The sequence below is a fragment of the Vanessa tameamea genome, chromosome 26, assembly GCF_037043105.1.
Source record: "Vanessa tameamea isolate UH-Manoa-2023 chromosome 26, ilVanTame1 primary haplotype, whole genome shotgun sequence".
Lineage (NCBI taxonomy): Eukaryota > Metazoa > Arthropoda > Insecta > Lepidoptera > Nymphalidae > Vanessa > Vanessa tameamea.
Window position 1 is genome coordinate 5,034,866 of NC_087334.1, and position 20,539 is coordinate 5,055,404.

A 20,539-nucleotide genomic window follows, 5' to 3' on the forward strand; every position below is an offset into this window, starting at 1 on the left:
GCTATTCGTTTTAAGGACCAAAGAAATTTGTTCTGAAAGTGATTTTTTTTTGAAATTCAGGATCATATAAAAAAAGATTTAAAGGAGATTCTATTTGTTAAGCTTATAGGGAAATATAATAATTTTGCTGGCAACATTGCTCGTTCAAATGAAACGAAATATTGTTAAATGTATTCATGTAATAAATAGAATAATGACATACATAATTAATTGTTTTATAGCACCGATAAACAGTGTATAAAATCAATAATGCATTTATAGCTAGTGGTAGCTACAGGGTTTTTCTATTCCTGGTCTCTAAAAGAAAAAGAGGTTTCATATAATTTATATTATGAAACACATTATGTACAAAAAATTTAATTTAAGTTATTCAAACTGAGGTCTTTGCCTTTTCGTCGCCTCATTGCGTTCTTTATTTTTTTAAGCTTATTTTTGTCTGTATTTTACCGTGCTAAAATATTATTAATCGCCGGTTCGTACACTCGACTGAAAAGCCGTTGACAAGGAATGACGGCACAATCTCGCATGTGTCCAATATCCTACAAAACGAAAGCGGAACGAACCGATTCGATTTTCAAATTTTTGACGGTCCACTTGACGTCGCGTCGGGCGTCACTTGTGTAATTACACGCGCCTCCGCTGAAGCGCTAGTGATGGCAATCGACGACAGATAATCTAAAATATAGATCATGATAAAGATAACACAACTAAATATTAGGTGACTAAGCGAACTTGACCCGAGATGGCCCAGTGGTTAGAACGCGTGCATCTGAACCGATGATATCGGGTTCAAACCAGGCAGGCACCACTGAATTTTCATGTGCTTAATTTGTGTTTATAATTCATCTCGTGCTCGGCGGTGAAGGAAAACATCGTGAGGAAACCTGCATGTGTCTAATTTCAACGAAATTCTGCCACATGTGTATTCCGCCAACCCGCATTGGAGCAGCGTAGTGGAATACGCTCCAAACCTTCTCCTCAAAGGGAGAGGAGGCCTTTAGCCCAGCAGTGGGAAATTTACAGGCTGCTAATGCTAAAAAAAGCGAACTTAGAAACACTTACCAACCTAAAGTCTTATGAACTTGAGTATAAAAGCATTCATAAAAAAAAAACACAAGCTTTATTTATTATTATTAACTTTAAAAAAAATTAGAATTGTCAGAAAACAACACAAAATTACCCTTAAAATAAAAGGAAGATCATTTATATATACCAAAAATAGATAAGTACCTAAAATGCATTATTGTGGTACACCCATTACCAAAAGCCATTGCTATTAAGATTGTTGTTTCAATAAAAACAGAAAATAAACCCGTTTCGAAATACTTGTTAAAATTTAAGTCTTTATACTGAAGGTATACATTTAATCAATACATCACACTACTGATTAAATGGACCGAATATTTTATATGCGGAATTTTTCTATTAAGGTTTTTTTTTAATACAATCGTGCAAATGAAAATTCATTACCATGTTCGAAAATATAATATGTAAAAAAATTATCGGTACATGTTTTAAACTATCTATCTATTATATCTGTTTGATATCTTATTTCACAGATATTTTAAACAGAAAGTAATTGCTAGATTGTTATATTAAAAACATCTTTACGACAACAGACTTGTTAAAGGTTATTGTATTTTATAGATATAAAAAATTCATTCGTATCATATTTTTGCAAGATACTTTTACTTCTCAAAATGTTTGGCTGCGATGGACAGACAATTGTTTATAATTAACGCATCATATATTTCACAGTAACAAAAGACATTGTAAATACAAATGTGTTCAGTAATTCGGGTCATTTCACAATATCTGTACGTTAAATTAAAATAACAACAAAAAAGAGGCCATTACATATATATTACTTTTAAAAATCTTTTCAGCAACATCTTCCTTAGTTATCTTAAGAGTATAGTTCAACAGCACCTTCGATAGAGCTACAAAATCTTTTCGAGATTTATAGCGCACATCATTATGTACAAATATCAATGAGCCATGAGCAATGAGCCTCTGGGAATAGCATTTACCTACTAGGTTAACATTTCGAATGCTCAATAATTCAAAACGTTCAAAGATCTGTAATGAAATATTTTGTAAAAATCCAAACTAATTCAATTTCGTGATTTTTCTACCTTAAGCTTTTTCTACCTCGTTTAAACTAGCGTTTCTTAAATTCTATAGTAATTATAATAAATGTAAATTGAATTATTTATTTTTGTTAAAAATAAGAGTTATTATCCTTGTTAACTATATATATTCAATCATTTTAAACATATGTTACTAAGGTACCAATCATATCTTATCGAATGGTATTTAGTATCATCTGTCAACTCTAGAGATACATTTATTAATGTTTAACACGAAATTGCTTCTACAGCGGTGAATCATGTAATGAATTATATAAATAAAAATATAATATCAGATTTATTATAATTTCTGCATCTATATTTTATATTTATATCTCCTTATCACATTTTTATTAAATTTTATTTACTTAAGAACAAACCTTGATAATTTCAAGTTGTTTCTTCGTCTGTGAACTATTTCGTTGGTTTTTTTTTTCTTTGCTTACTTTTTCTTGCTTTTGTGTAGCTGAACGCAAAATATTCTGCCAAATCCACGTACGCACGATAATTCTTTGTTTCTATAATCTATGAATAAATGAGAAACCATTTATTTTGTATTCCTTATTGAAAAAAAAAATTAAACAGAAAATGCTGCACGTTTCAGAGGTCGTTCAAGTATATAATATTATTATATGAATACCTGCACCTCGCACTTTCGCCCGCTTTTTTAGACTATTGACGTGACAGGCGTGAATTTCATGTCCTTAAGTTTAATAAACTTGACACTAAAAAAAATAAACACAATGCGAAGACGTATCAGTTTCATTTTTAAAAAAATCCACAGATTAAAAAGAATAAAGATAATCGATATTATCACGATCCGTTTCTCGTATAACATTTACATACAACCATGTCAAAAGGAAGTCGATCTCAATCCAAGGATTAACTTCAAAGGTTCGACGTAATTCAGAAAATGCGTTTTTACAGAAATACCCGCTTTGACGTACAAGATTTCGTCAGCAAATTGCGGATGACAGAATTTTGGGGGCTGAGCCGATTATTCTCTATCTTGTTTCAGTGGGTAGGTCATTTCACGGAATTTAGATTTGACAAGTGATCGAATGCGACCTCCTTTGCGTGGAGGGAATACATAGTTTTTCATTTACATACATAATATTATAGTCTATTGATAATTTAGATCGTTGAAAGTGAAAGGCTTATATGGAATTGTTAAAGTTAATTGCAAAGTTGGTATAAACAAAAGGGGACCAAAGACATTTTACATCTAGATTTAAAATATTAGACGCCATAATAACTTTACCAGTGTAGTGGTTTGCTTCTAAGGCCATAGAATCTTTTTTTATGACATAAGTTGGCGGAAGAGCAAATGGGTCACCTGATGATGTGATGATGTAAGTGCTCACCATCGCCCATAGACAATGGTGCTGTAAGAAATATTAAACATTCCTTTCATCAACAATGCGCCACCAACCTTGGGAACTAAGATTTTATGTCCCTTGTGCCTGTAGTTACACTGGCTCACTCACCCTTCAAACCGGAACACAACAATAGTGAGTGAGTGGTATCTACCCAGAAAGGCATGCACAAAGCCCTAACACCAAGATAATCAGAATATTTTATACTATTCATTGGAATATGGCAAACAAGTAAAGTTTGGTCTTAGGCCTGAAATGTTTGCTATCGTTCACATTTGCCTTTCTCTCGGATTATGAGAGTGACGGAACAAATAATATACTATATATTATAACTATATATATTCTGCGTGGTTCGCTAGCCGTTAGGTACCTTGAGATTGACGACATGCCCAAAATTGGCCAGAAGAACAATATTATTGTCATCATTAGGCTTTCATCATATTGATCTTAGATTAATATTGAAGAAGAAATTAATTTATTTTTATGTATATACGAAACGCCAATTTAAGAGAAAACATAAGAAAAAAAATGTTGTTAATTAACTCGCTGGAAATATAAAGTTTTCGGTATTTAAGTAACTAGGTCTCAGCAGTTTAAATATTTGACATCCTAGAAATATTTAAACTAAACTAAATTACTGTAATGTAGAACATCTATATACGTCAGCTTGGCTCCAGCGAAACGAATTAATTTCCGAATCCGGTAGTTGGAGCCATGACGATACGCGTTTATTCTGTGTACGTATATATTACAATTTCCTCATATTGAACGTAACACTTATTTAAACTAGCTACGCCTCCCGGCTTCGTGGGTAGAATAGAGGGTCTTAAGTTAGCAGAGATTTGAAGTATGTACCGTATTTTTACTAAATAGTATGAAAACCAAGCCTAATCTTTCTTATGACTATCATGACGTCACCCCAGGCATACTTGAACATCATAAAAAAATATTATAAAATTGGTACAGCTATTTACGCAACAAAATTCTTACCTATGTTAATTAATACTTCCATTGACAAGTCTAGTTTGAGCCCAAAGTTTGTGCATAGCACATAGCACAAACTTTGGACTCGCTTGGTCGGACGGCTTGTAGTATCTAAAGTGGTCCAAATCTGTGAACTACTCTCGCTTTGAGGAGATTTGGAACTATCACGCTGCTTAGCGTGATAGTACTACGCTGGGACTTAGCGGAGAAACATATGAATTTCAATTAAATTAGTCACATGCGTTTTAACCACTGGGCCATCTTGTATAAGAGGTCTCAGTGAGGGGTCTACATAAAAGATTTATCTCGTAATACTTATAACTCTATTGGTTTGTGAGTCAATAAAGCTCCCAGTCGATATTATTTATTTCCGATTCCTTCAACAATCATCGTATTCAGCAAAATTTACCCAAAAACCAATGAACTATACACCTAAGCCATCCTTATAAATAAATCACTCTGTTTATTGGTGAAGTGAAGAAGCTGAAGTTTCAAAGTAATTTTCATACGGTAAAATTACTTTGAAACTTTTGGAATATATCAGCCCTAAACTAACAAGGAACTAGGCCTCGGGTGCTCAAGGAAGCGATGGCTGGATGTCGTGAAGCAGGACATGAGGGTCAATGGACTTACACAGGATAACGCTAAAGACCGTGAAAAGTGGAGTAGGCTTGGTCGGAAGGCAGAAGCTGGCAATAGCCGCAATTGATAAATGCCATGGTCAATTTCCCTGGTTTCCTTCCTCTAAATCCGGCCCTGTCTAGAAGTAACGTAGTCTAAACATTTTATAGTATGTAGGTTCACTTATAATTACACTGAACTCCACGCGGACGATGTTACGGGCATAGTTTGTACATAAAATAAAACATATTAAAATAAAACACGAACATTTGTTGAATAGTAAGCTTAATATTACATACTCGTCGAGTTACACGTATTTAATTTAATAACTTATGTAGCGAGAATTCATTTAATTGCATACAGATAAAAAATATTTTTAAAATCGGATAAAGTTATACTTGTTAGTGTTACCAGTTGTGAAAAATATCAATCTAGTTATTTCTGAATTGCTTTATGGAAGCTTGTCTGGGACCTACTGCTACCTAGTAACAATTCATAACATACTACCGCTCAACAGCAACAATTAATGCTGTTGTATCCTATTTTGAAGAACGAGTGACCCAAGTAGATATTTCTGCCCCAGGCTGTTCGCACTTTGACGATGTAAGTAATCTAATATTTCTTTCATCGCCAATGTTTATGATAGTGGTGACCACGTACCATCAGGTGATATTCTAGTCCTATCTATTATAAATTCATTAAATGGGTGTAGTGTCAAATTAAAAAAATGTCAATTAAAAATAATACTTTTTTAAAAATATTTTTGCAAAATATTAACCACTCTACTCAATAAATATAAATGTTGCCTAACGGTATTTGATTAAATATACATTTCTCCCATTCCGTCTTCATAGATTTGGCATAAGAAAGAAGAAGACAGCATTATTTCAATCAACACATCCTAAACTAAATTTATATATAGCGTCGATAAGTTTTAGAAAACAGATTTATTTAACGTTCGAAGAAATAAATACATATTTTTACTTATTAAATAATTTTAATTATTATACTATAATATTAAGTCAGTTGGTACAAATCCAGGCAAATATCTCGCTGTGTTTTCAAGTGCGTAATTAGTGTTTATAAATTACTAATTTTGTGCTCGTGAAGGAAAATATCGTGAAATCTTGCATGTATCGAAATTCAGCAACATTTATATCCACCAAAGCGTTAAGTGGCATGGTGGGTAATGACCCATTAAACAGCCTGTATATGTACGGAATGTTAGGGCGGTCCCTCACGAGTAGTAGTGGCCTATAAAGTACAATCTAAGATTCGAGTTTCAACATTTCAGCATTAAGTCACAATAAAAAGATTCGATTTTCCTTCACCTTATGGTGAGTGGTTACCACCGCCCGTAGATAATGGCGCTGTGAGGAATATTAACCATTCCTTACATCGCCGTTGCGCCACCAAAGGGAACTAAGATTTTATGTCCCTTATGCCTGTTACACTGGCGCACTCATCTTTTGAGCCGGAACACAACAACACTGAGTACTGTTTAGGGGTAGAATATATGATGAGAGGGTAGTACCTACCTAGACAGGCACAAAGCCTACCAAATACAAATAATTCAAATTCAAATATCTTTATTCAAAATATAAGAATCACACTTTCTTATTGATTCAATTACCTACTACCGATTCAGAAAAATATACCTCAGACCTGAGAAGAACCGGCGAAAACAATCAAATCGATTCTTCCCATTGATGCAATGTTACAACGTGTATGATTACTGGTTACATTGTAATGCTCGAATCTGGACTGTAGCAATACAGGCGAACGCCTTCAGTGAGGAACCTTCCTTAAGGAGCAAGTAAGTGGATTAAACATGTTTCTGTCACGTCGTGGGTCCTAGTAATTACCTAAATAGTAAAAACAACTTCAATGCGATTCTCTTGAGTTACAAAAATCTTGCTGATTTTTTAAATGGTACTATATGATGAAATAAAGTCCTCCTTTCGCGAAAAACCAATTTTTATACGGTTTTCACTAATGGACGGAGTGATTATTGAGGTAGGGATAGGTGTATAATTCATTAAGATTTTGTGTAAATTGATTGAAGTATCTAATTATTACTGAATGTTGATATATATATATTTTTATGTAGACCCTTAATATACCCGTGCGAGGCCGGATAGCTAGTAAAAGATAAAAATTATATATATTAAAAAAAAAATTACAATTAATTAATGTTCTACTTAATTCCTTGGGAATTATTTTTTAAATTTTGTCTGTGTGACTTGGTATCCTTTTCAACGAGTATCTGACAGTTTTATTAATCGTAAGAACAAATGATTTGTTAAAGCAACGATTCTTAGTAATGGTTTATATCAATGTATTGGTATTGTTACTAACTGCTCGTACCGACATCATATGCGAATAAATATATTTTAAAACAAAAATTTGGGAACCTGCCTTTGCAGTGCTATCAATCTCAACCATCCTCGGTTCCAAAGAAACAGAAACAAACAAAATCATCGTTCCAGCCATTTAAGAGTATAATGTCACTGTGTAAGTGACCTTATACTGTACAGAAGTTTTTTTTATATTTATATAGGTATGTGTTGATTGCTTCTACACTAGAATAATTTAACACATGCTAGTTCCAATTCCACGTAGTTTCATCAATAAACATGATTGATTCGTGACAAATTATTTACATTAATTTTATTTTAATTAACTTCATTATTAAATCGTATACGTATGTGTGCGTTTATGTACGTTTGAATATATAACAATAATATACAAGTATGGAACAAACTTCAATGTCAACAATTCAGAAACACAAATTACAACTAAGGATTAAAAATTTAACAATCAAAATCATCAAAGATCTAAAAATCAATAAAACACTGAATATTTTGTGATCCATTAGCCATTGTACACACTCCACTCCCCGAAATCCTACTGGCTGAATCATATTTTAAAATGGACTCTATTATCATAGCAATACGGGATATACGTGTTCTGTAGGTTGTTACGAGCCCGATGCGTTTTATCCATCCATTTAGAGGATTTCATCCGGCTTGCGTAGGACCACGCGTAAAACAATCTGCCTTTGAAATCTGGATTGTAAGCTCATTGTTCGGTTTTTGAACGTACTTAAAAAAATAAAAACGAATGTAAATGAGGTTTTAATACTTATTTTTATTATAACAATTAAGTATATATTATAAGATTTATGTTTTAGTTCATTGGTCTTGGAATCTTGTCCAAAAAATGTAGGTTTCCTCATGACGTTCTTTTAACTGCTGAGTACGAGATTATTAGAGCGTGTATTCGACACTGAGCTGTCTCGGCCCTTTTTTGGTAATGAATTTATATAATATATACATAATATATATATATATATATATATATATATATTATATAATAACAAAATAAATAATTATATATATTATATATGTTCTCATAAATTATATTAGTGATGACGATAGTTTGGTATTATGTGGATATACAAACTAAAAGTTTAAAGTTTTCGAAGGCTTGGCAGATGGGACAGACTTCATGGGATCCAATATCTCATGAAGTCTGTCCCATCATCGTAAATATGTAAAGCCAGCATTTTTTTATATATTAACATAATCTTGACTAGTAACTCCTGTCTGTCTGATACGCATTCATATCTAAACCACTGAAACGAATTTGATGAAAATTTGGTATGAAGCAAGCTTGAACCCAAAACTACATACCCAAAACCAATGACCGCCGCTCCCTAACATGCTGGCGAAAACTAGTAATAAGGAAAACCATAACTCGTACAAGTACATCACGTTATAATTATTAAGTATATAAAAAAACTAGTTGTAGCCCGCGCCTTCGCTCGCGTTTTAGGTGTTGGTCGTTAGGTGTTAGGCTAAAAGCCATACTTTCCTAGTTCATACTTGGGGTTCAAGTTTGCTTCATAACAACATTCATCAAAATCAGTTCCCCCCGTCAGTCAGTACAAACCGTAGCCTTTGTCCTTCGCCGGATTACCCCTCGAGGGGTGAATTAAAACTAGTCTTTGTCTCCCGGACTCAAACTATCTTCATACCAAATTTCACCTAAATCGCTTCAGTAGTTTTAACGTGAAGAGGGAACAGACAGACTTACTTTCGCATTTATAATATTAGTATAGATTACGTTAAAGAAAAAAATATCGCAGGTACTTATTAGTTACTTTGAGATACTTTATTGATTATTATTACAGTTGGAACGAAAGGATGCCTTATTGCATCAAGGCATCTGCTAGCCTAACTTCAAACGAAAAATATATTCATGTAGTCGCTATGTAAAAACAGTAAAAGTACAATTAAATATATATTTATAAATGTAAAATTAAAATAAATTCACAGCCTGCAAATGTCCCACTGTTGGGATAAGGAACCTTCTTTCCTTTGTTGAGGAGGTTTGGAGTTTATTCCAGCACGCTGCTCCAATGCTGGTTTTATCCCGATGTTATCATTCACCGCCGCGCACAAGATGAATTGTTTACAAAAATTAAGCACATGAAAATTCATCGGTGCTTGCCTGAGTTTGAACCCGCAAACATTAGTTAAGATGGATGCGTACTCCAATGCGGACAACTGCGCGATCTCGCCTCATTATACATATATAATTATGAAGATATATGTTATATAATTATCCAAAACGCCCCGCACGCCATCTATTCTACGATGATGAGTGTCCAGGGGCTCGGCCCAGGAATCTCATTCTGACGAGGCCCCTAAAAGACCGATATATCGGCTTAAGCTGTTTACTTTTTCTAAACCAGATGACGGTTAGATGTAAAAAATATATCGTTATTGGTCTCATTCTCCATACACCCGCAAGACGAAGGTCCCCGAAATGGGAAGAAGGTCCTGCTTCAGTTAGAAACCACAACCAAATTTCAACACAGTGTTCACTCAATGTATCTCAATTTAGTCGCGGGTTTGATCCTGACCCCTTATGCAATTCACCCCCACTTGAAAGCTACATACGCCTTCGTGTTAAGTTGATGGATGCGCTTACTACAGAGGTTGGTTTTCCCACGGCAAGGTCAGAGGTGGCAAATGGAGCAAAATTTTATTTGGCTATTAGAGGTCGACTAGCTAGTTGGCTAATCAAGGTCTCCGCGGAACTTGAAAATTTACTTGTACCTGTCCAATATTGAATCCGTAACCTTTAGCTAGGAGACACGTGTTCTATCCAATAGCCACCTCGATACTTAACAGCTAAGCTTGAGATAATACAAAAGTATGGATAATTACAAAACTCGGTCAAACGTTATTCAGGTGTTCAAAATTACCAGGCGCCATCTTGTGTGCTAATAGGGGTTTATTAATATCATAAAATTCCTAGCTCGCCTCTTAAGCTTTTTGCTTTTAAATTATTGCCCTGTATAAAATTTAATCGGCGCGCAAGCACGTAAGTGAATCAATATTGGGGATTATATTTTGGATGGAATTATTTGGTGTAAATCTTATTAAGCCGTATATCAAATAAAACTTTCTATTATGCATATATAAATTCCAAGAGATAATATCATTTTTATTTTTTCTTTATATTGTCTATGATATTTGACAGTCCCGTTAGTCACAGAACTATGTTTTTAAATATTTCCATTATCTGTACATATACACATGTGAATAGACTCAGTGATTATGATTGTCAGATGCAACTTATTTGCATGTTTTTATAATATGACGCATTTTTTTAAACGTTTGTTAAGCATAAAGTTTAATTCCTTTGCTTATTAATTTTAAAATTAAAACATTTAAACGTTGTAATAACCGAAAAACAATAAGCGAATGGGTACCACTCATTAACGAAACAAATTTCTACTTTTTTTATTTCGTAACAAAGTAGGTATTTGTCACAGTAGAATCGGCAATTTGAAACGACTTGTTACTTTATTCGCTTATATAAAACTCTTATATAAAGAAAGGTTCAATAATAAAACTAATATCGAACCACCCGTACGCTATAAGTTTGATTGCAGATAGAAATGCAACGATGCCCGTCCCGGTAAGCTTTGCTTTGCTATAGACGATGGCATCAGTCGACCACTACGAAATGGAGGCTTCTATTATCCTTATCTACGCAGTACCGATGCACTTCAATCAAAGATCCGAGGCCGCTGTAGGCCGACGCACTCGACATAACACGTGCATTACTCACGAAATATTTTCATAAAACCGAACCAAACGCACCCGACTGTCTTCCCCCTCCCTCTCTCCCGGCAAAACCAGTTCAGTTCGTGCCCGGCTGCCGTGCGCGTCGGTTGTCAAATTGGGGAGTGTCGCCGTCGCGTTGCGTTACGAAAAAACATATTTTGTACCATAACCAAACCAGTGCTGTGGATTCATTTGTGGTGCTCCTGTGAGATTGTGCCATTTCGTATTGTGATGTTTCGTGTTTCAGATGTTATAGTGTCGGATTTCTCTTGAAAAGAGTGGGACGGGTTCCGCCTGCCGCCGGACGCCTTTTCTCTCGGAACTCGGGATATCATTAAGGTATTTATTGTTACACGAATTCATTGTTATAAGGAATTCTTTCTACGACCCTTATGTAGTTAAATCGATAGCTCCGATTCGGTTTCGTATGCGAGCGAGCAAGCTTCGAGTTGTAATGCGTCGGTATTGAATCGCAGATTGTGGATAGTGTTTGTGGATTTGCATTGTAGATGCGCGGCGTGCTAGTGTGCGGTAAACACAGCCTGGCAGCGGGTTCGAGTCCAGTCCTGAGTGGGTGACTATTAATTAAGTCTCGGTAACGGTATCTGTTGGCGTTGACCCCCGGCCGTCTTGCTGTCCTTTAATAACACTTGATTATACTTAAAATATTATTCTTTAACTATTAGAAGTCTATAATATATTCTCGTATAAGTTTTAAAGTGAGAAGTTTTACGTTTTTATTTCCCAAAGCAAAAAAAGTATGACTAACAAAAAACTGTTTACTATGCAACAAACCACAATTGCTCCTTAGTGTTAGAGTATCATTACACATAATATACAAAACATCGAGGAAGATATAAAACAGTATTTACATACTTAAATACAAAATTTATTAACTTTTTGCAATAGATGGTGTCTGCGGCTTCAAAACAATATCAATGCTAAACAAAATAAAATAAAGTACGAACTTCAATAATATAATTGAATATTAAATATAAATTTGTAGGTACCTACTGATTTTTTTTCCTTTTGGTGCCTTGGTGAGTTGAGCTTAAAATAACATAATTAGTTTAAAATAATGCTGCGGCTCGCTTTGTTTTGTAATATTCAATGCCATTATCAATATGTTTTTTTTCCTCTATTTCATGACGATGGTATAATGAATTCAACCAAATTTATGTGTCGAATAATTATTTATTACTTAAATAAGTAAAAAATATTAAGTTTTAATAAAAAATCGTTATATAGATAAGTCACAAAAATCATTTGGTAAAAAGTTTTTCTGAAGTATATGATTTGATTTAGCTATAAAAAATAAAGTAAACATAAATATTCACAGCAACTCTCAAAGATAAAGTCGTGTATCTGGAATACTAAAACTCTAATAGGTATATGAAATACCTGATCTAGGCACTATTTGTGTTCAAACATTTTCACTAATAAATATTGACATACTATAACAAACATGATTGAATATGTCAAAGTCGTGACATTAGGTAATTTCGTTTCATTTTACGGAATTTTGTCAATGATCTTAATTTTAAATCATAGGTCAGTTTTAAATAAATTAAAACTACCATAAAATATTATAAACTTTCGAAATGTTACGTGTTGTTGTAAATTGAATGCTTCGTTCATTCGAATTTTTCGTCAGCTTATATTCTCAGGAAATATATTTTTAACTAAGTTTGGTTAATATTTTTGTGGGCTGAAAATTGTCAACGGAATACCAACCAAAACCTTATTAACGAAATTCTATTTTTGAAATAATGTAAATGCAATAAAATAGTCAAATTTAAAACGTCATGTTGGATTATATAATAGACTTAGCAAACGTTGCACTCGGCATGCACGTGGAGTGGATTTTCGATTCGCCCCAAGCGTTAATTTGCCGCGTAAAAAAATCTCGAATGTGTCCGGAAACATGTCCCATCGCTAGAACAGATGTCGACATATGTCGAAGCACTCGAACAGGGCTAATTGACTAGGAAAAATAAAATTGTGGTTACCTTTTCCCCGTCGCGTGTATGCACATTTCGACGTATATATTCTAAATTTCTAATCTGTTCCTCATTCTGTTAAAAACGGTCATCATAACATCACCAAAAGTTTATAACTACATGACCGAAAACATTTTTTTCACAAAGGAAAAAAATAACATATTTCACCTAAAAGTGCCTTTAAAAACAGTTATTATTCGTCAATTTTAAAAGTCAATACAACGTAAAGCTTCGTAGCTTAAATTATGTAATGAATAATTTATTTTAACAAAGGCATACAATTTTGTATTCATAATACATTGTAAAAATAATAATTAATGTATAATATAATTATATGTTAGAATTGTTCTGTTTACGAAACAACATCCCTATTTATGACATTCATTCACTATTCGAGTAGTTTTTAGTTCATATTTGGAAAAAGTCAAGATGCTATGATTTCTAAATGTATTTAAAATTTTACATTCCAAATTTAAACGTAACACTTATTTTAAAGAATGTGGGGAGCCTGTCATATGTACGATGTAACGCCCTAAGATTGATATATTGTGCATAACATTCTTATGCTGAGTTCGGTAAAATTTATGTTCCAATGTATTGGATTCCGTTCTAAATTTAAAATTTAATTTCATAATTGGAACGTTCGACGTATTTTAAAAACAGCGATTTTATTTTAAGAACTTTCGAAGAAGGTAATTTTCAATTACCAAATTTAAAAATAAAAGTGCTTAATATTATTTCAACTGAATATGTAGGTAGGTTCAATTTATGGCTCAGTTATGGTATAGGTCAGTATGATGAATGATCGCATACATATATAACAATATGTTGTAACTTTTTTTATAAATGTCAGAAGTTATAATACCGTCTTTATCGGACTGACATTTAACAGTAAAAAAATACTGGATCATCTATTACCGTTAGTCGAGCGGTCACTGTTGGCGACCACTCAAGAGATATGGCAGTGATGTGAGATATAGCTTAGCCCATGCGTTCTGTAACTTATTCGAAAAAGAAGGACAAAGGCGGTACGTTTTTTTAATCTTTAAAATGTTAACCAATATTGGTAGAATGGTAAAAAATAGAATTATATTTATGAACGAAAGGATATTTTTGTGAATTGCCTATATTATTATTGCGCTATTTTTTATTGCGTTCGCGTTCATTTTTATCTATATTTTATATAAAAATATAAATATTCCATTTGATAGACGATAATAGTGACACGGGAAATGATGGAACCAAATAACCTAAAATGGCGGTTAATATGTTCAGTTTAAATCTCATACCTAAATTATGAAAATAAAAATGTCGCTCTGAGTTACTATTACAGTTGGTTTTGTTTATACTACAGTGATAAGAAACAGATAAAATACAATAAAGCTTATATAAAATATACGATTTTATTCAAGAATAACATTCAATAGATGTTTGACATTGAATCATACGTTCATAAAAATCATAGCAACGACCAACGATCAAAAGTCCAGAAAGGGCACAGAAAATAAACAAATATAATAAAATGTATTTCGTTTAAATTTGAACCTTAACACCATCGTTATAAGGTCTAGTAAACCATCTTTGATTGCCTATATGATATTTATCATAGATTCACTTAGGTAATTCGAAGCCATGTTAAACTTGCTTTCTAAGTATTTATTAAGCAATGAAGATTTTACTACTTAATGTTTAAGCATTTTAGTGACGTCATGATAGATGTCTTTAAATAATTAAGTTAATGTCTTGTGACTTTAACTTACACGTTTGATATTGTTGTGTGCGCATTTCAATTTTTACTTTCGTGCCATAATCATACTTATTGTTATATTCTGAGATGTGTGTGCGTAGTATAAGTAAATAAATTATTAAAATATTTTAAATATTGCAACATTTTTCTAATTTTAAATAAAAATCGTATTAAATCAAATGTGATTCGAATGAATCGTCATTTATAAATTCGTTAAACGTGAAGCTACTTTAAAATAGTTTATAATTATATAAAAATCCGAAGAAGTTTTTATTACTTTCTAATATTATAAATGCGGAAAATTATTGCTCAGTCACGCCAGAACAGCTGAACGGATTTAAATGATATTTGGCACATAGATATATTGTAGTCTGGAATAGCACATAAGTTACTTTTATTTTTATACTTTACCTGCAAGACCGCGCCACCTCGCCTCTCACGCGGGCGAACTGCAGGCGGAATTTAGTATTTTATATTGATATTTATTCTTTATATGCGTGGTCGTACATATTTTAATGTTCAGTTCACTTGTTTATATTTTTTTAAATCTACATATATTAAATAATTGTCTTTTACAATTTGAGCCGAGATGACCCGCTGGGTTCAACATCGGGCAAGGTCCAATAATTATCTTGTATGTTATTCTCTGTTTTAATAATAATTAATTTCGTGCTGGTGCGTAAAACTTGAGGAAACCTGCATGTGTCGGACGAAAAAGTATAATATGATGTCCATCTAGCTGATTATATCCAAGGCGATCATTTTCTAAGGAGACTAAATAACTTCGCAGGATTATAGCGTAGAAGTTTGTACGCAAACATAAGTATATTTTATATTCTCACACTATCATTTCACAGCTTTCCGTGTCCAGGATTCTGACGCAAATATCCTAGCCAATAATAAAGTCGAAAGAGACTTTTTTATAATATGATGGATAGGTGGACGGGCTAATGGATCACCTGATGGTAGGTAGTCACCACTACCCATAGACATTCCAGACGTCCAATGCACCACCAACCTCAGGCGTTAAGTTAGTATATACTTTGTTTCTCTATTTACTTTAACAATACTAAGTATTATTATTTGGTGGTAGAATATCCGTTGAATAAGAGGTACCTGCCAAAACGGGCTTGCACATACCCTACCATCAAGTAACACTTAAAGTATTTACCATAATATTTTATTGAACAAAAAGTTTGATTCATAATACAGATTTGAAAGTAAAATTCTAGGCATTCTCCAAAACAAGTATTCCAATATGTTAAATATCGCCCTTTATACTAAATTCTCATTTAGACAATCAATACCATTTTGAATATAATCAAGATATATTATCTGTGACTAAATTAAAAAATATCGTAGATAAAATTTAAAGGTCGTTAAAGATACAATTTACATATGCGTTCAATGGTATCTCCTAATGGACCAAAGCTGGATCTTAGTTCTTTAATAAGAATATTTATAAAGATAATTATACCTCGTTACTGTGATGTTTGGACATAATATATTTTTATAAATTCCTTCTAATTCACTTCGGGAATATGAAGCCGCGACCACCCAGTTAAGATCCACGTGTTTCATTCGCTAGGTCATGTTAGTGCTTAGTACACGTAATTCAATCCATCACAATTTCATGAGCAATCTCACTGTCAACAGTCACTTGCATCCTGTGGCAGAAAATAATCGCTGCATCTGTATATAATGAATATTATATATATAAATATGTCATAATTACATCTCGTGCGTACCACAGGCATGCTTCGTATGAAAATCTACCAAATATATCCAAATGTATTATTAGGGCAATGTGGTGGAATAAACCAAATCGTCTCCCCAAAAAGAAGAGAAAGCCGGCAGAGGGATATTAGTTAATTGTTTTTTTTACCATTTAAAAAGCAGGTCACTGACACCTCTCATTGCATCGTAGCTATTTCGCACAATAAGTCTAATTTGTTCAATTTTAATGATGCAAAACAAAATATAGGTATTTTGTTTATTTTATAATTTAATAGAGTTCTCAATAAACGAAGTCAACAGTATTTCATCTGTATTCGTTTGACCTCTTTTAAACTTTCGTATCTAGATTTAACACGTGTTTGCTATCTAAATAAATTCTGCCCCGTTTAGTTTATTTGCAAGGTAATCGACTTCACCTATTAATAAATATAACTTTGTTATTTTAATTAAATTTATGATCTTTTTAATAAAGAGAAAATATTATATTAAAGTTCTAAATACTGACGAGATTCCTACAGATCCTACTTATTATTATTATTATTATATTATCGGTAGATGGACGAGCAAATGGACCACCTGATCGTAAGTGGTCACCACCGCCCATAGACAATAGCGCTGTAAGAAATATTAACCATTCCTTAAAGCACCAATGCGTCACCAACCACCAACTAAGATGTTTTGTCCCTTGTGCCAGTAGTTACACTGGCTCACTCACTCTTTAAACCGGAACACAACAATACCGAGTACTTCTGTTTCGCGGTAGAATATCTGATGAGTGGGTGGTACCTACCCAGACGTGCTTGCACAAAGCCCTGCCACCAAGTATTATGGGACCATGTAATATTATATCTTAAATATTGACAACAAAAGTGACAAACTGATTACACAGGAATCAGTGTCTATTTAGCGACCACATATAAAGTAGAAAATTATTTCTTATATGTCATTGATTTAATAGAATATTACGTACTAGTGGCTATTGGGTACGCAAAATCAACTCAGAATTTTTCTCCCGCAAAATAGCAATGCTTTCTTAAATATAGGGTGAGTCCAGTATGCGGGCAGAACATCTTAGATCCCCTGGTCAGTGACGCATTGACGGTGTATGTAACGGCATGCACTTTTCATACTAGTTTCTATGGGCGAACTACTCAGCAGCATCAGATAGCTTACTGATTTGTATTCCAAAAATAAAATAAAGACAAATATAATATATTTAACTTCAGAAAACATAAGAGAAACATGACTGACTATGAATTGACATTAACATTCGTAAAACAGTAACCACTTTTAACATTAAACAGCTTATTTCGTTCCAAAAATAAACTTGGCAAGGCCTTAAATACATGAACTGAAATACGAATTTTGCAAAATAATGAAACTTAGGGAATATTAAATAAAAATAATGATTGATCAAGGACAGGATGTTTATGTAATAGGATACACGTTGAAGCTGGAGAACACTGTTGAAGCATTACAACGGATGTGTCCCGCATTATAGCATTAACAAGTAAACTGCCTCAAGTTGTTCAGCTAAGTACAATTAAGCATACTTATTCTAAAAGATTAGTCCGTAAACGTTCACTTTCTTAAAGGTCGCATTAATTGTTCCAAGTAGCTAAATTCTAATATACTGTTTACGGTAAATTTATAGATGAGAAAAAATATTCAAATTTATATTAAATTTAACGGAAGTACTGGTATAATTAGTGTCACCCCGGAATTCGATCTTTCTTGACAAATTCTCATCCTTAATGAAAATGTTCCAGGAAATTTCTTCATTTTCCGTTAAAGATTTTATCCATTCGTATTTATAGTTTAAATTTCGCTTAAACCGATCCAGATTTGACATCTGATACAACGATTTTTAATATCTGACTGAGAAATAAAAAGGGTTAAAGTACTTTTTTGAACTTTAATTTCATCCCATAATCAACTAAACTTAATAAACCAATACACGTATTGGTTCTCACAAGTTCTAGTTTATATTGGATAACTATTGGATAACCTTTAATATAATCTATGGAATGTTCTAGAAAAGAAAGAGCCGTGTAAATAAAGTTATCGAGGACTGCGAATAGAGAGTTTAAGCTCGAAAGATTACAAAGCAAAAGCCCGATTTTCAATCTACCAATCAGCTGAACAAACGATCGATTTACGTAACGTCGCTTCACGGGTTTTCTCGGCGAAAATTCCGTCTGCAGCCGATGTTTTCGCTTACGTTAAAACACTCAATATATTGGCATGTCTCCCTACAAACTGTGCAGGATTTGCGTGTGAAAGAAATGTAACCGTGCCAGCGACAGGATCGTTAAATTCGGGAAGATTCGGCTCTCTTTGGACCATCTTGCTGCCAATGTTTTACGAGTTTTGTATGACTCCGAAATCGGTTGGAGGATATTTCCGGGAACTCGTTTGAGAAGTTTGTCGTCATCAAAGTTGGAAACTGCGACATTAAATTAGATCGTGTCCGTGATTCGTCTCAATAGTCATGAGTTCTGTTTCTGACGTTTATGATATCCGTCTATATATTAAAACGAATTATTTTTTCCTAAATATTGACGTTGGAATGCTAATATAAAATACAAGAGATTATTTTCTAATCTACACTATCGTTCGTAATTCCACTGTCATCGCGGGCAATAAACATCAGGTAAAAATTCGATCCCAACTTGTCCCTTTGGGCGAGGATATTGTATCTCTTTCGCTAATTGGCTCGAGAGGACAGAGCTAGGTATTCCCGTGGAACGAACGAAACACGAAAAAGGTATTTGTCATTTAAAAAGGGCAAAGAGCAATTCAAATACAAATTAGGCATGTTTTAAAAAAATAATCGTGCACTTTTATTTTCGCTCCGAAAAAGACGCTCTAAACGCAATCAACTCGCCTCTTCTGCTGAGTTAAATTGAGACATTGAATGTATCCCATTTTCTTTTCTCTCCAATTCCGCGCCAATAGCAAAAGTAAAAAGGTTCGCCGATACCACCAACATGGAAGGCAATATACGACCTCGTCGGAGAGAACCATTTCCTTTAATGTTTTCATGAGTCTCCAGAACTAAAGACCGTGTAACATCGTATCTGTTCGTTCCCTTTTAATAGCACAAGAGCGAACAAACTGCCAAGTATTAAGTTTTATCAACCATCTGCACGAATGTCACGTCTTTATTACTACTTATTCTTTGTCCTCATGAATGCAGCGGCCGCGTGGTGAGGATAGAAATATTATTGCGTCCTGCTCTTAACTTGTAGTTCTTTACCGCGCTTGAAAAGGCAGGGTATCTTGCGTCCCTCTCGGGCATAGGTGTTCGATTGAATAAAAAATGGCGTACCTGAACCGGTCCCCTGACATGTTTGTACATTTTTCTTACAGTTGTGTAGGGATTTTTTTGTTACGAAATTTTCGATTGAGATAGAATCGCGGGCATTATTAAAAAAGTTTCTTGTGTACAGCGGCTTTCTAGGTGTACTTGATTTTCTACCTATTTGTTGTTTTGCTTTCTGTTACAATAAACTTTCTCTTTTGATTTATTTTGCTAACGCCTGTTCATTTATTAAACACAAGATTGATGATTTACTTTTTATTTTTATATTATTCATCATAATTATTCATATATTTTTATGCATTGAAAACAATATTTTGCGCAAAGGAAAATGATAGCATTGTTCAAGAACAACAAATAAAAATAAAGAATTACGTCAGCTGACTTTGTAAGTGACCTTCGTGTATTGATTCATAATTAAATAGTTACTCTCATATTTCCTTAACACTTAACAAAATCTATTGTTAAAATTACATATAT

The 20,539-nt window shown here is 33.4% G+C and overlaps 1 protein-coding gene across 3 annotated transcripts in view; it reads left to right on the forward strand.

Moving 5' to 3' along the window:
• Window positions 1-11,317: 11,317 nt before the first annotated feature.
• The window catches only part of LOC113393825 (latrophilin Cirl), a 280,266-nt gene continuing 271,044 nt past the window's right edge, over window positions 11,318-20,539 (forward strand). For all 3 annotated transcript variants that reach the window (XM_026630904.2, XM_026630912.2, XM_026630920.2), the window contains exon 1: window positions 11,318-11,592. The gene's annotated coding sequence lies outside the window, so the exon portion shown is untranslated. The remainder of the gene's footprint in view (window positions 11,593-20,539) is intronic.